Consider the following 17,473-nt stretch of genomic DNA (forward strand, 5'->3'; position numbering starts at 1 on the left):
AGAGCAGTATATGGTCAGATCCTCATCTTTGCCTTCAAGTTATCTTGGCTTCTTTTAAGACTCAGCCCAAACCCCACCTTCTGCAAAAGGTCCATCCCAATTGGAAGTGCCTTCCTCTCAGGTTTAATATCTTGTTTATATTAAATTATTTACATGGCATTGCCTCATCATAAAATAAGCACCAAAAAACACCTAGAGGAAAGGAACCATTTTTTTTCATTTTTGTGATTTCCTTTTTTTTCTCACACTCATTATAATCATAAACATCTATTGAACACTTATTAAATACTTATGGTCCCTTGTGTGGTAAAAAGCAGAAGATGGGGAAGACAAGAAAATTGAATAGAGAGCTATATGAAATAGCAATATTGCTCTCTGTCAAACTGAATGAGCTTTCTGGAAGGCAGACTTCTTGTTTTTTTTTTTTTATTATTTTTTGGGGGGAGGAGGGGATTGTGGCTGAGGTTGATTGCATCTTTTCAAAGGATTCATCTAAGTAATACATAAGATAACTTAGATTGGAAAATATATAAGGTAATTGGAGGGGGCATGGTTCTTTGTCTTAATTGTATAAAAGAGAATTGACCATTTTTTTCTTTCTTTCATTTTTTTTCAGGAGATTTCCTTAGAAGTAATGTTGAGGAGTCGGGGTGGACATCAAAAATATATTGAAATTTCAGGCCAATATCATTAGGTGTCTCAAAAAATTTAGATTTAGACCATCACCAAATCAAGAGACAAAAAAATTATTATTATACTATCGACTGGAAGGCTAAGTCTCAAAAAGTAATTTGGTGATTAAGAATAAAGATTCAAACTAAGTTCCCCTAGCAGAACTTGCCATTAACAAGGGAGGAAATAGGCTAAGCTCTCAATGAACTAGCCATTGTGACATTTAATAAGCAGACTAGTTCCTATAAAAAGTTTGCAGAGGATTATGTCATTGACTAATGAGCTAAGTTCCCAAAATGGAGTTATCTATTATGATTCTGAGTAATATTTAGTAACCCTAAAAGTAGTTATCAAAAATTAGGGTACTAATAGCTTCTTTTTATAAAAGAAAAATAACCTCAGAACTTAAGATCTTAACTTGCTCTTCCAATTGGAAACAGTAACTGTGGGATCATGATAATGTTGGCAAGAAATTGTAGAAGGAACTCAACAAAGGCTAGTGAAATAAAGATCGACTAAAGGATAACAACAGATCTACTCAAGAACAAAAAGCCAATTTAAGAATAGAATAATCCAACACAATAATGAAAGTCTATAGTAATCTAGTATTTGATAAATCCTCAAATCCCAACTTTCTGGGATAAGAATGCAATATTTCTGAAAAACTAAAACGTATTATGTCAGAAACTATGCTAGAAACAGATATAGCATAGATCTACATTTCACATCCCCTACCAAAATAAGGTCAAAACGGGTACATGCATGGTGACACCATAAGCAAATTAGGACATCAAGAAATAATTTACCTATCAGATCTTTGGAAAGGGGAATTTATGACCAAAGAAGAACTAGAGAATATTATGAAAGGCAAAATAAACAACTTTGATTACATTAAATTAAAAAGGTTTTATACAAACAAAACCAATAAAAACAAGATTAAAAAGGAAATATAAAACTAGGAAAAATCTTTTTTTAAAAAGTGCTTCTGATAAAGGTCTCATTTCTAAAATATATAAAGAAGTATCAAATTCACAAGAATATAAGTCAAAGGAATTGAACAGACAATTTTTAGATGATGAAATTAAACCCGATACTCATATGAAAAAATGCTCTAAATCACTATTGATTGGAGAAATGCAACTTAAAACAACTCTGAGGTACCACTTCACACCCCTCTGAATGGCTAAGATGACAGGAAAAGAAACTGATAAATCTTGGAGAGGATGAAAACCTGTATGGCATCCTCAGCGAAAGATAGTATTTTATCTTTCTGCCTCTCTTCATTCTGGAGGTCCTTTTTCTAGGGGAGCCTCTAGGATAAGGTGAAACTCACTAAAGTGGGAAGAGAAGAAAGTCAATTTTTTTTTCTTATAAAGGATAATGTTTCTATTGCACTTTCTAGTTTTCAAAGTCCTAAATAGATGTGACATCATTTAATTCTCACAACTATGGTTCTCTTTTTATTCCCATATTGCTGTTATGGAACTTGTGACATAAAAATTTAAATGACTTGTCCAGACAACTATTGTTTCTGGCTGGATTTGAAACTCTGTTAATCTTTTATGTATTTACTTTCTACAATTTCTGTGGAAGGAATTATTTTTAAATGAATGAATAGGTAGGTAGATAAATCAATAACTGGAGACATGGATAAACAAATATGTATACTATTAATGTGTGAGCAAATAAATGAATGAATAAGTTAAATAACTGGTAAATGGCTAAGTAAATAAATATATGAATAAGTAATAAATAAAAAGATACATTAATACACAAATTACATTAAATTTGTATATGGTATATAGATATGGCGGATAGATATGATATCTATGGTAGATAGATAGACATAGATAGATGATAAATAGATGATAGAAGAAAGAGATGAGAGAGAAATAAATGAATGAATGAACAAGCCTAGCCTGATATGCATTATCAAATTATATGAGTTGAATGTCTTTTGTATAGAAATCTGTCCAGATTCGAATACAAACTAGGAGAGAGAAAGAGAGAGAGAGATTTTCAGGAAATAACTCCAACTGAGATTGATGTCAATTATGACTTTTAGAGAAGTCTCCTAAACTGAAACCCAGTCTTATAACTGTGAAGCAGGAATGTGAGCCATCGTTATAACAACAAATACATTAATAATTACCACCACTACTGGCAGCAGAAGCACCACCACTAACAGCATCTTCCATAAATGCTAAGGTTCTAAAAGATTTGAGGTGCATTGGAACTAAGACATACCTTCAGGGAGGTAGCAGATTGTAGAGCAGTAGTCAGAGGACCTAAAATAAAACCTCATGTCATTTTCTATCTGATTTAACTTAAATAGGGAGAAACAAATCAAACCAAAACTTTAAAAAGTGTTTCAGTATTTTCAACTGACAGATTGAAACATTAAAGAGGGAACTGAACTTGACTAGAGAGACTTGGGATCAAACTATGTCTTGGACACTAAATAGTTATGTCACCCTGGGCATGTCACTTAGCTTCTGTCTGCCTCAGTTTCATCACTTGAAAATATGAACTACTTGATATAAATCATTTTATTGCCTTGTCCACGATCAAAATGTCAGAGCACACTAAACTAAATCACTTAATTTATTGATGAAAAAATGAGAATCACAGAAGCTAAGTGACACATAAGTGACAGTTTGCTCTCACAACCAGAAAGGTTGGCAAAGTTAAGCCTGGATTAATTTAAGTTAAAACTGGAGATAAATTTATCTTGAACATCAGAATTAGGATATTACCCTTGACTTGTTAATGAGTTTCCAAATGTGGCTTAATGCCCCACTGATAGTAACTTTTAGAAACAGCTTACTATTTACTGGATCCTCTAAAATCAATAAATATATGTTGTTGTTGACAAATTCGGGCCACAAAATTTCAGTCTTCCAGGAAAATCCCTGATAAGGAGCTCTGAGTATGGTGGATCCATTTACTAGCGAGAACTGTGATCTCTAATCAGTTGGGTGCAGAATCTCCTTCATGGTCATGGAATCTCATGCTAAGGGATTTTACAGTCCTTAGAGCATTATTGTTTTTGTTGCTGCTTTTATTTCTTCTCAAAGAGGTCCATCAGGAAGTGTCACCATGGCATGCAAATGAATTGGATTTAAATAAGGGAAGGCTGTGCAAGATCACCTGCCTCAGTTTTCCCTCCAGAGCTATCTGGGTCCAGTTCCCATATATGGATCAGCATGACTGGAGATGGCCCTGGGTGAAATGGAAGAACTTGGCCTTTATAAGGTAAAGTTTTCAACAGGTGTCATTTTGAGTGAGACTACATCCATTTAGTGATTATGGCTAGGTTGTAATTGAGGCAAAAAATCTTTTCTTTACCTAGTCCAAAAAAAAAAAAAAACCCAATTAAATAAATAAATGAGTGAATGAAACTGGGTGAAGAAGATCTCAGGGTTTCAGAGATGACTACAATTGACATTTCTGAGAAACTCAGGACCCAAACAGTGACCAAATAGCCTAGGAATTTTTGGTGGCCAATTATAATCAAATTGACTTTGGTTTAAGGTCCTTAAGAAAGAAATCTAGATAGCAAACTCCAAGATATTTTGGGAGTATTCACCTTGGAGAGTCCCTTTAGATTATTGGAAACTGCTCTGATTGGCTAATCTTTAGAAGCAGTTCTTACTTTCATGATTTGCCAAGGGCCATATCTATAAAAGGAAAGCACATTGTCAGTAGTCTTTTATAGGTCATAAGGTACAGCCTCTGTACAGCAGGTCATCTTAACATGAGCTTTCCAAAAGCCAAAGGATCCTTTCCACAACATCCCAGAGCCTTCTACAGACGATAGGACTCTGTCTGTAAAACACTGGAGTTTCCATAGGTTATCTGGATATCTCAGCAGCGATTTGCTCAGCAGCATCCTGGGATTCCAGAATACTATGAAGGGAAACTTTAGGAAGTTGTGATTGTCGAACAAATATCACTTGGAGTGTCGATAGTGATTCATAAGGGGTGAGGAGGTATTTCCGAGGCTTATGAATGTTATTTCAAGCAGAGTAGATTTAGAAATAGTTTAGGGGTATTATTAATAAATCTTTATAATTGGCCTAATACATTATGAATCTATACATGCAGTACAATTAAAATCATCACCAATATATGGTAGATTAATTATTGCAAACTCTCTCTTATTCATATATTTGCTAAATTGAGATGAATAAAAAGCCAGAGTTTCTAGGATAACTAGTAATCAATATATTAGTCTAGCTATTAATCAGTAAATTCATGGCCAAAAAGAAAAAAAAAAAACATGGAGATTATTGAATAGGTCAATACTTTAGGAGAAAGAAGTATCCCTGATAAATGAAAATCAGCCTGAATTGATGAACAACTAATGAAACATATCAATGAAATGTAATTATACATTTATATGGTACAATATGTTGTGATGTTATATTACATAAGAGAAATTATAATATTCATATTAAAATTTTATCTCCGAATCGCTTAAACATATGTCTGTTCATTTGCATTTAAATTTCCTGACCACAGAGTTTTATTTCATTATCTTAAATTTATCTTTATATCATTAATATCTTTGCTCTGTTTCTTCCTTTCGGAGTCCTCTCAAAACAAACAAAAAAGACAGATTTCACTGCATAATAGCCCTTTGAATACTCAAACTGTGACCTCGGGGATAGCTAAGCTTAAAAAGGCCAAGTTCTTCCCCTACATTCAGAGCCATTTCCAGTTTTTTTTCTGATCTATATCTTGCCACTGGATCCAGATGGATCAGGAGGCAAAAGTGGGGCTGGGGACTTTGAACAGCCCACTCTAACGGAAATGCAGTTCACTTATAAGTCATGACAGCATCTTCTGGATGTCATGGTCCTCTACAAGAAGGAAGGGCAAACAATAAAAGAAAGATGCTCCTTGATAGATGGATCCTATTGTCTCCAGCCATGCTCTGACATCTGAATGTATGAAGTAATTCCTAGAAATATTTAAAAATCATCCTGGGAGTGAATATTCCAATAAGTCTGGTACTAAAATGTATACCTGATATTGATTACCAACGGCCTTGTTCTGGGCTCTGCAATGAGTGTGATTTGTGCCTCCAGATGTTCTTCAAAGCTACATCAAAGAGTCTGGAGCTAATATATATGCTGATTTTTCTGTTCCCTTCAGCTTCAGCAATTCTGAAATGTCTGTGAAATCTTTCTCTGAATGGATATACGTGTATGCATGAGATGCAAGAAATTATAGTTAAATTAAGATCTTTGGGTAATATAAGGAAGGACACGTCCAGCCCATTGTATTGGAAATTGTTCTTTCTCTTTGCAGAATGAGTTTTGTTTTTAATCCTGCTCGGGATGATTTTGTTTATAAGCTAGGTTGGAAATGCTCATGTCTTTACTGTGATTAACGTTCATACAAGTTGGCTAGCGGTTTCATCTCCCTATTCTGTTCACCATTTATATGAAATCTGTTTTCATAATTGAGTTCAAGAAACTTTGACCATTCCTTTAAGAGATGACCCAGTGTAAACTATTATAGTGTGGGAGTTCAGATGTTGGATTTTAAAAGTAGATTGCGCTTATGGGCTGGTGTCTCAAAAGAATCTATAGGCATTGAGTACAAATGAAAGGGCAAAGGTTTTATTTTGCTGCTAATGGGGGGCTAAATCTTTAAGGTTTATAGCAAGGAAAGGGTTTTCCCAATTAACAAAGGGAAGCAAACTCCCTAGCAGTGACCAGGAGGAAGATGCCAGTAAAGGGAAGATGCTGTAAGTTGAGATTTTGCTAAGGACTGGCAAGCTAACCCTAAAAAAGGATTCAGCACCCTAAAAAGACTCAGCAAGTTATCAAGGTACAGCTAAGTCCTTTTATGGGGGACATACGCAATGGGATAAAACTGACATAATGTTTTACTTGATTGGATACAGTGAGGGTAGAATTATGATGGTTTTGTCAAAGCCAAGAATTCTACCTGAAGCTTCCACCAAGTGTGTGGGATTGTAAAGATCCACTCAAAGAATAGAAAGATCCAATTAAGATCTAAAGGTCAAGATAATCCATCCTCTTCCCAGCCTTCTTCCCAGAGCTGCTGAGTTTATAAATTCCAACTTTCTCCTAATAATGTCACTCCCTGTTATCTAGATGAACTATAGAAGATCTGGGGTTCCACCCTCAGCAGTTGCATAAAGGGAAAGAAAACCATTGCTTTCAGTCCCAAGTAGTGAAAGAAGCAGTTGATTGAAAAGCTATTTTCAAAAATAAAAGTTGATTGAAAATCAGAATCCCAGTTTTGGATGAGTCTGAAATCATCTAGGTCAACCTATAGCTGGGAAAAAATCCTCCCTATTACATCCTTTAGAAATGATTTTCCAACCTCTACTTGAATATTTCCTATGAAGAAGAACTCCTTCCCTCCAGAGGTGGCTCCTTCTACTTTTGTTGTTGTTTTTCCAAAGATGATATTCTGTTGGGCAGACACCTGCTTTCATGCTGTTTATTTGTCGGAGTAAAGTAAGGTCAAGACCTAGTAAGAAAGGCAAAATTAAACAAATGAAATGGAATAAATGAATAAAAAATGAATGGAGACAATATACAAATAAATATATAAACAAGTATATAAAGTATAAATTGCAGACATTTCAGTGGAAAGACATTAACATTAAAGATAGCAAATAAAGACTCTTCTCCCCCTGAATAAGGAATTTAACATGAAGGAAACCAGGAAGCAGAAATAAAGAGGAAGAGATTACAGCCAGTGAAAGTGCTTCCTGTCAGTAAATGGAGTGTTTTGTATGGAAGACAGTACCATTTGATTACAGAATATGTTTGTGTTGAGGTGGGGATGATTGAGATAGGAATAGCTGGGGAGTGGTTAAAGTGTTAGAAGTCTAGAAAGGTATATGTGGAGAGGTGACTAGTATTTAAAAGCCAACAGATGATTTTATATTTAATCCAAGAGGTGCTAAGGAGCCATTGCAGTTTATTGGGGGTGATGTGCTCAGAGGTATGTTTTAAGAAGATCCTTTTGACAGCTGAATGCAGAACTGACTTGTGGCTGGGGAGGGTAGAAAGAGGGCCTGGTTAGAGAATTTTTGAAATAGTCCCCTGATAAGGTACTAAGCTTCAAACGGTGTCAGGGAGAAAAAAGAAAGATTATTCAAAAATGCCTGAGAGTAAAAGCAAGAGTCCTTGAGGAATGATTGAGGTGGTGAGAGAGTAAAGAATATAGATTAACACATAGAGATAGTCTCTTTGACTGAGGGGGGGTGACCAAATTGGCAATAGGGCAATTTCAAAGAAGATAGGATTTGGGGGAGGGGACAAAATAATGAGGTGGATTTCAAATCTCTTGAGTTTAAGATGTCTATAGGAAATCCACTTGCTGATATCTAATGCTGTTGGAGATTTGAGTCTGGAGTTCATGAAACAAGTTAGGGCCAGAAACAAAGATTTAAGAATCAGCAGCATAAAGATAATAAGGGAATCCATGGGAGCTGATGAGATCACCACAGGAAAAATCAGAGGGAGCAGAGAAGATAGACAATTAAAATGTAAGTCCTGGAAAATGTGCAAAGGCACATTGGTCTCATATGAACTCACACTTTACTCCTTTAATGGAATGAAACATGAAGATAGCATTTTTTTTCTGTTCTTTTATCCTCTTTTATGCTTTTAACATAAAGCAACAGAGACCAGATGGTTTTATCTTTAGCTTCTATACAACAAATACCTGGGTGACAAAACTAACAAGAATAGGTCAGGGTTGAGGCAGCTAGGTTACACAGTGGATCGAGCACAAGTTCTGGAATCAGGATTCTGTGTTTATGTATCTCCATGTGAATTTATGCACGTCACATATATGCATCGTGCTATGTTCATACACACATGCACATATAACATGTGCACACATGTGTATTATTACAGATGTGCATATATCTGCATACATATGTGTATCACTATAGCCATCCACATGCATGTTACATATATGGGTATGTATGTATATATACACACACACATTTATGCATAAATATATCTAAACATATCACCATAGGTTATTTATGCATTGTACACATGTGCATATATTTATGTTTATATGCGTACATACATATATTGATCCACATGTGTGATTATATTATATATACCCGTGCATATCTATATTTATATAAATATACATGCATACATATACACATATCTTATCCATATGTATATATGCATGTTACAATACATATGGGTATATTTATATCTATAAGCATATGCATATGTACCTACCCATATGTATTTGTGTACATATACATATATCAACATCTATCTATCTATCTATATACAGATACACACATATACATATATGCACACATAATTACCCACATGTAATGTGTATGTCACACACATGTATATATATTTAGATCTATATGCATATGTGTATATGTATCTGGCCATATGTGTTACAGGCACATATGCATGCATCTATATATACATATAGGTATATGCATACATGTATCTATCCACATGTGTGTATATTTTATATCTATTTGTGTGTGTGGTTGTACAAAAATATTTTTAAGCTTGAAAAATACCCCAGTGATTTGAGAGCTGTCCCAAAAAAGGAATGAGCTGCTTTGGGAAAGAGTAGGATTATCCTCCCTGGAAGCCATCAAGCCATTTTTAACTGAGGGGATTCTCCTATTCCCTTCCACTATAAGAGTTTGTGTTTCTGGGGCTTAATCTGGTTCTCTCTGCTCTGATAGCTTACCATGATTGCCTTTGATTTCATTCTTGCTCAAGGGCTTATATTAAAGCATGTCTCAGAGACATGGTCAGTGTTTCTTCACTTGTATTATGAAAACAGATTCCCTACAAACAAGCAAAGCTGTGAGATAAAATCACTATCTTTAGCATTATTGTTAGGAAATTATATTCTCACTTTATACAAAAATACGTATTTTGCTGAATCTGTATCTTTGTATTATATTGAGATAAACAGCTCATACTGATTAAATAGAACCATTTCTTTTTACCTCTCCTATTTCTGACTCAATTTCTCTTTTTATCTTATTTTTCCATCTATCTCTGTCTTTTTCTCTGCCTACATCTTTCTCTACTTGTTTGTCTATTTCTGTCTTTCATTTGCAAAATTGCATAGAAGATATCTGGCTGTGGAATAAAGAGGATTTAAATCTCTCTTCAGACACTAGTTAGATATATGACACTGAGAAAATAATGTGAGTTCTCTCATCCAAAATTTCTTCATTTCTAAAATGAGATTAATAAGGGCACCTACAAGAAAGGCTTTCTGGGTGTATTTATATATGTATGACTTAAATGATGTACTCTTGCATGAAACATTCTGCAAGTCAAGGTATTATAATTATATTATTTTTACCCATTACTGTGATTGTTTGTTGGATCCTACATTCATGGCAGCTGGGTGATTTACTGATAGAATATTAGGTCTGAAATCCAGAAAACCTGAATTCAAATTCAGCCTCCAAACACTCATTAGGTGGGTTGCCCTTAGGTAGTCATTTAATATCTGTTTGCCTAACCTGCTGGAGAAGGAAACAACAAAGCACTCCAGTATCTTTGTCCAGAACACCTTTTTTATGAAGAATCAGACATGTCTGAACAATGAATGATAACAATGGGTCATTACCTATTTGCTGGCTGAAAAGAGCCATTTGTATACCAAATGTGTTCTCATAATGGGGAACTTAACAGATAAAACAAACAAACAAAAAAATCAGTCTCTCAAGCTGTCCCTTATTCCAAAGAACACATCCCTCCAAAGAGCTATGCAGAGTATTGTTTTAGGCCCAAGTGACCTCAGGCTCTCAAAGGTTACCAGAGAACCCTAAATTCTCGTGTACAAACTATGTGCAATTCAACTAAAGACTATTTCTGCTGTTCAAGGACTAATTAAAAAAATTCAACTGTGAGCTTTTTTTATCCCCAATGCTTAGCATAGTGGCTGTGACATGGTAAGTACTTAGTTTATGTTAAACATACTTAGACAAGATACTTTAAGCCTTAGGAATGCTTTATATGGATAATCCCCTTTGATCTTCCCAACAAATCTTGGAACTTAAAGAACTAAAATTATTTAGTAACATTTTATGGAAAGGGAAACCAATTTAAAGAATCTAAGTGGGGAAGCCATCATGGTGCTGTGAAAAATATGCTGAGACATGGTTAATTCATCTGGGATTGTTAGTTGTCTAAGGCAGGGGAGAGGAAGAGAAAGGGAGAAAAACTTGGAACACAAGAGTTTTGCAAAAGTAAGTGTTTAAAACTATCTTTGCAGGTATTTGAAAAAAAATAAAATACTATTAAAAAAAAAAAAAGAGGAGGGAAGAGAAGAAAATATGCTGAGCTTGGAGTCATGGTACCTGAGTTGGAATCTTTGCTAGGCCAGTGTGTGATCTTGGGCAATCAAAAAAGAGTCAGTGAATCAATGCACATGTCTTAAGTACCTACTATATGCCTGACCATGTGCTAAACACTAGGGATACAAAAACAAAAAGGTCAAAGACAATCTGAGTGAAGATAAGCAAACAATATGTGACATCAAGGTATAAAAAGCATAATAAAAATAATTACCAGAAGGGAAGGCCCTAGAATTCAAAAGGGTTGAGATAGGGGCTTTTAGATGTCATTTGAAGGAATTCAGGGAAGCTAGGGGCTCTGATGAGAAAAGAGAACACTGGATAGGATGGGGCTAGGTGACCTTTGAAGGACTTTGTATGTCAAAAAGAGAATTCAATCAAGACTTGACCATTGCAAAGTCCTGTAGATGGATTTGCCTGCTTCAGCCTCTCCCAGTCCTAGCCATCCTCAATTCAATCATGAAAATGAATTTGTTCCCCTACAGGGGGACAGGTCCAAATATATCACGTGCCTCAATTTCCATAAACTCTAGTGGATCCCTTTTGTTTCCAGGATCAAATACAAAATGTTCATATTTGTAACCACTAACTATGGTGGCAATAGATAGGGATTGAAGGTCATGGTCAAAGAGACAAGAGACAGGAATGAAGGAAGATATAAAGAAAGAAGGAATTTCGGTGATGTGAGATGAGGAAGAAGGGGGAAGAGGAAACTCAAAGCAAATAGTCTTTTTTTGTAAAATATGAGGTGAGGTTGTTAGCTGAGAGGTTGTTAGGAGGATGAGTTAAGATAAAGTTTTAAATAAAGTCACTATGGGGAGATTTCTGGTAAAATGGTGGAGTAAGTCAGTATCAAGCATCCTAGATTTCTCTGACAAACAGAACAAATTTATGAACCTGAACTGATAAAAAGTCAAAAGAAGTTGGGACAGAACAGTAATCCTCCCAGAATAACCCAAAAAGATCCTAAGAAAGACCAAGGGGTTAGCCCATGTGAAGTAAAAACACCTCCAGGCTAGCTTTGGAGAAACACCAAGCCAGGACCCCAGGATTAGCTGAGTCTCAAGTGAGCTGGAACCACAGAACTTCCACCTCCCAGACAGTGTGAAATTGGGGGAGGGAGAAAGGGGAACTCTTGGTTTGAGGTTCCAGGTCAGAGGGGAGAGCTGAAGTGAAGTTAGAAGTACCATGCCCCCACCCCACCCCATGCTTCAAGGTGCTTATACTAATACTCATTAAAAAAAAAAAAAAAAAAAAAAGAACTAACAAAGAAGAAAGATCCCAAACATAAAATTTACTATGGGAATAGGGGAGACCAGTTCATCTTCAGAGGAGGATGCTGAAGTATAAAAACAAAAAATAAACAAACAAAAACCTTCTTTTACTTCAAAGAATAACATTAAATGTTTGCCTGCATAGAGAGAATTTACAGAACTAAAAAAGGACTTTAAAAATCAAACACGAGACATTGAAAAAAAAGTTTAAAAATTAAACTTAAAAAATACAAGAAAAAACAAGATTATATAAAAAGTTAACCAAGTAGAAAAGAAGACAGAGTCTTAAAGACAAAAATAAGTCTTTGAACATTAAAATTTATCAAAGGAAAACCAGTGAAGCTATAAGAGACCAAGAAATAACAAAACAAGATAAAGAATGAAAAAATAAAACAAAATGTGAAACATCTTCTTAAAAAAACAACAGATCTGGAGAATGATGAAGAGAAAATATAGGAATAAATGGACTCCCTGAAAGCCATGACAAAAAAAAAAATAACCTTGACACAATAATGCAAGAAATAATCCAAGAAAACTGTTCAGGAGTGATAGAACAGGAGGGAAAAGTAGAAATAGAAAAAATCCACCAATCACCACCTCTTAGAGATCTTTTGTGGAACAACATAAGAATATTACTGCCAAATTTCAAAACCCTTAAAAAGATCCAAAAGAAAATTTTGCAAGAAACAAGAAAAAAAAAAAAAAAACAATTCAAATACACTAGAGCTACAATTTGAATTATAGAGCACTTATCAGCAGCCACAATAAAAGACCACAGGTCCTGGAATCATTTATACTGACAAAGAAAAGAACTAGGCCCATGGCCCAAAATGCCATATCCAACAAAATTATCCATAATATTGAAAAAAGGACATTCAATCAACTTGCACATTTTCAGAACTTTCTTTCAACCAAACCTGAACTCAATAGAAAATTTAACATGTAAGAGCCCATATACAATTTCAAAGAACTTAAGATAAACAAATTGTTTGTGTTTTTAGATGGAAACATTTGCCATATATTTAAGATTGACATTAGCGATTGAATAGCTCAAAAGAAATATTGGGGCAGAATTAAAGTTAAAAACAGCAATTATGTTCTACAAATAAAGTTCAGAGGAAGAATAGGCACAGAGGCATTAGTCGGGGTGGAGTGCTTGTAGTTCTGAAAACCCACTCACATCTGGAATGTTAAATAGGCAACATTACATATATACCATGAAACTCATCTATAAAGAAATAAGGGGAGAGAGATATATTTCATCTCACAAAAAGCAGTGAGTCACTGCAATTTCTTTTTCTGAGAACAAGAGGTGACTCGTCAGATCTGTATTTTAGGAATATCCATTAAACACTTTGTTGATGGTTATGAAGCAAAGGGATATATCGGATATAGGGAAATTAATAAAGCAATTATTGCAATAATTCAAATAATTGATGATAGGGGCATGAATGAGAGAGGTTGTTATGTGAATGCAATAAAGGTGATACATATGAGAGATGATATGGTGTGAAGCTGGAAGAGACAATCCCATGCACAAGTTTTTCTTGGAGAATTCTGAGGCTATAATGGACTAAGGGGTGTTGTTGATGAAATGAGTGAAATATTTAGAGTTGTTTGAATAATATATTAACAAAAAAATTATTTTAGCTCACCAATGTTTTTGCAAATTGTTTATTAAATTATTTATTAAAATTTCATGCTTTGTGTGTGTGTGTGTGTGTGTGTGTGTGTGTGTAAGACATGAGCTAAGTGATAATGTCAATAAACATTTATTAAGCACCTTCTATGAGCTAGGCCTTATGCTAAGAGTTGAACATTAATAGGATGATTAACTAAATGGGTTAAATGGCTATACTTAACAATTAAAGTCATTGCATTTACATAAACAAGGAAGCTATCCAAAGAAACTGTTGTCAGCTCTCATCATTCTACATTGTTAATAGTAACTTTTTTAAAAACATTTTTAACAGCATAAATGGATTTGCAGGTGATAAAATATTTAGAGGGATAGCTGAAACCCAGCAAAATAGATACAGAGAAAAGGGGAAAAAAAGATCTTAACAGACTAAATCACTGATATAAATCATTATGGTGTTTATTTTATAAGGAAAAATGATCTTGATGAGGATAAATGCAAACTCATATTTGGATTAAAATATTAATTTTGTAATTATAATATATCCAAATAGTATAGTATCATGGGGAAATATTTGAATTTTTTAACTTTCAAATATACCTTCTTCATTTTTTTAATTTTTAAAAACTTAGTTAATAGTTTCCCCAGTTACATTCAAAACATTTTTTTTACATTTGTTTTTAAGATTTTTGAGTTCTAGTTTCTCTCCCTTATCCCCACCCACAAGTAAGAAATCACATGTGAAGTTATTCAAAACATTTCCATAAAAGTCAAGTTGTAGAAAAAATACATAAATCTCTCACCCTAATGAAAATAAAAACTCTCAAGAAAAATTAAGTTAAAAATAGAAATAGAATGAATAACAGAGAATGATTTGATCTATATTCAGACTTGATCAGTTCCTTCTCTGGGTATGTGTAGGATTTTTCATCATAAGTTCTTGAGAGTAGGTGTAGATGATTGAATTACCAAGAATAACAGTCATTTACAGCTGGTCATCCCAGAACATTGCTATTACTTTGTATACTTCACTTTCTTTATGGAGGATTTTTGAGTTTGTTTTTTTTTTTTTTTACTTAGAGATCCTGCTTATCGTTTTCTAGATAATAATAATATTTCATCAGAGAAACTTGCTTCAATTTTTTTTTTACAATTACTATTTCTAATTTTACCCCCCCCTTCCCCATTTATTTTCTCTCTCCTTTCATCCTGTTCCATCCTCAAAAGGGTTTAACTATTGACCACTCCCTCCCTCAATATGCCCTTTCTCATCAATCTCTCTCCACCTTCCACAACCCATTCTCCTATTATTTTCCTACAAGAAAAGATTGATTTCTAAACCCCTATTGAATATGAATGTTATTTCCTATTTTAGCCAATTCTGATGAGAATAAGGTTCATTCACTCACCTTCTCCCCCTCTTTCCCTTTACTGTAAAAATCTTTTTCTTGCTTCTTTTTTAAAAGTCAGATAATTTGCACCATTCCACCTCTTCCTTTCCCTTTCTCCCAGTACATTCCTCTCTCACCCTTTAACTTCATCATTTAAAAAAAAAATGATATTATTCCTTCATATTCAATTCATACCCATGCCATCTGTCTATATATATTCCTTTTAACTGCCACAATAATGAGATCATTCTAATGAGTTATAAGTATCATCCTCCCTTGTGGGAATATAAACAGATAAACCTTATTAAGTCCCTTATAATATCACTGTTCTGATTACCTCCTTATGCTTCTCTAGAGTCCTGTATTTGAAAATCAAATTTGCCATTCGCTTTGGTCTTTTAAACACAAATCTTTTATTTGTTTGAATTTTATTTGTTTTTTTATTGAATGATCACCTTTTCCCCTGAAGGATTATACTCAGTTTTCCTGGGTAGGTGATTCTTGGTTGTAATCCTAGCTCCAGTGCTCTCTGGAATATCATTCTCTAAGCCCTCTGGTACTTTAATAGCTGCTAAATCTTGTGTTATCCTAACTGTGGCTCCACTACACTTGAATTATTTGTTTTTGTATGCTTGCAATATTTTCTCCTTCACCTGGGAGTTCCAGAAGTTGGCTATAACATTCCTGGGAGGTTTTATATTGGGATCTCTTTCAGGAGGTGATTGGTGGATTCTTTCTATTTCTATTTTACTCCATGGTTCTAGAATACCAGGATAGTTATCCTTGATAATTTCTTGAAAGATGACATCCAGGCTCTTTTTTTTTTTTTTTTTTATCATGACTTTCAGGTAAACCAATAATTTAAAAATTATCTCTCCTGGATCTATTTTCCAGGTCAATTCTTTTTCCAATAACACATTTCACTCTTTCTTTCTTCCTTTCTTCCTTTCTTCCTTCCTTTCTTTCTTTCTTCTTCTTCTTCTTTTTTTTTTGGGGGGGGGGGTTCTCGTAAAGTCATTGGCTTCCATTTGCTCAATTGTATTTTTTAAGGAATTATTTTCCTGAGTGAGCTGGTGTCCCTCCTTTCCCAATTAACTAATTTTCCTTTTTTTTCCCCTGAAGCAATGGAGGTTAAGTAATTTACCCAGGCCACACATTTAGGAAGTGTTAAGTGTCTGAGACCAGATTTAAAGTCAGATCCTTCTGACTTCAGGGCTGGTGCTCTTATCTACTCTATCACCTAGCTACCCCAACCAATTTTGCTTTTTAAGGCATTCTTCTCATTATTTTTTTTTCTTTTTGTATTTTCTTTTGTACCTCTCTCAATTTGGTCCTTATTTTTTCTTCTACCTCTCTTATTTAATTTGCAAAATGCTTTTGAGCTCTTCCATGACCTGAAACCAATTCTTATTTTTCTCCAAGTCTTTGGTTGTAGGAGCTTTGACTTTATCATCTTCTGAGTGTATATTTTGATCCTCTTTTCCACCATAATAACTTTTAATAGTCACAAACTTTTTCTTTGTTTTCTGCTTATTTTTCAAATCTATAACTCAGCTTTCAAGGTTTTTTTTTTAATTATTAAAAAAGGACTCTTTTCCCAGAGTGGTGGATGTGCTGTCCCAAGCTACAGGGGTTTTCTGTAGTTGTTTTCAAAAATCCTTTTGGGAATCTGACCACAAGCTCTCTTTTCTGCCTTGGATCTGTTAGGGGTGTCCCTGCCCCATTGTAGTTGTAAGATCTAGTGTGCTGGCCCAGATTGGGCCTCTGTTGATCAGATCTGTACTGGGACTGCACACTACAGCTCTCCATCACCCATTGCCACAGACCCTCTCCACTGACCTTCCAGGTCCTCTCTGGTGTCCCTGGGCTGAGAGGTCCAGAAGCCTCCAGCACTATTGCTGATCCAGAGGTCCCACCTGGCTGATGTTGGAGTCCTGCTGGAACTGGGGCCAGGCCAGGCCTGCACTGGGATTGTGAGCTGGGCCACTACTCTGGTTCCACAAGTCTTTTCTGCTGATCTTCCAGCTCCGCTTTGGTGTCTGTGAGCTGAGAGGTCTGGAAGCCACCATTGTTGATTCAGATGTGAGCCCTGGCTGGGACTCAGTCTGAGGCCACACACTGGGCTCCC

At 34.9% G+C, this 17,473-nt stretch overlaps 1 pseudogene; it reads left to right on the forward strand.

Moving 5' to 3' along the window:
- LOC127546307 (ribonuclease H1-like) overlaps positions 1–17,269 on the forward strand; it is a 39,465-nt pseudogene extending 22,196 nt beyond the window's left edge.
- Positions 17,270–17,473: the final 204 nt, after the last annotated feature.

This window comes from Antechinus flavipes, chromosome 2, assembly GCF_016432865.1.
Source record: "Antechinus flavipes isolate AdamAnt ecotype Samford, QLD, Australia chromosome 2, AdamAnt_v2, whole genome shotgun sequence".
NCBI classification, from domain to species: Eukaryota; Metazoa; Chordata; class Mammalia; order Dasyuromorphia; family Dasyuridae; genus Antechinus; species Antechinus flavipes.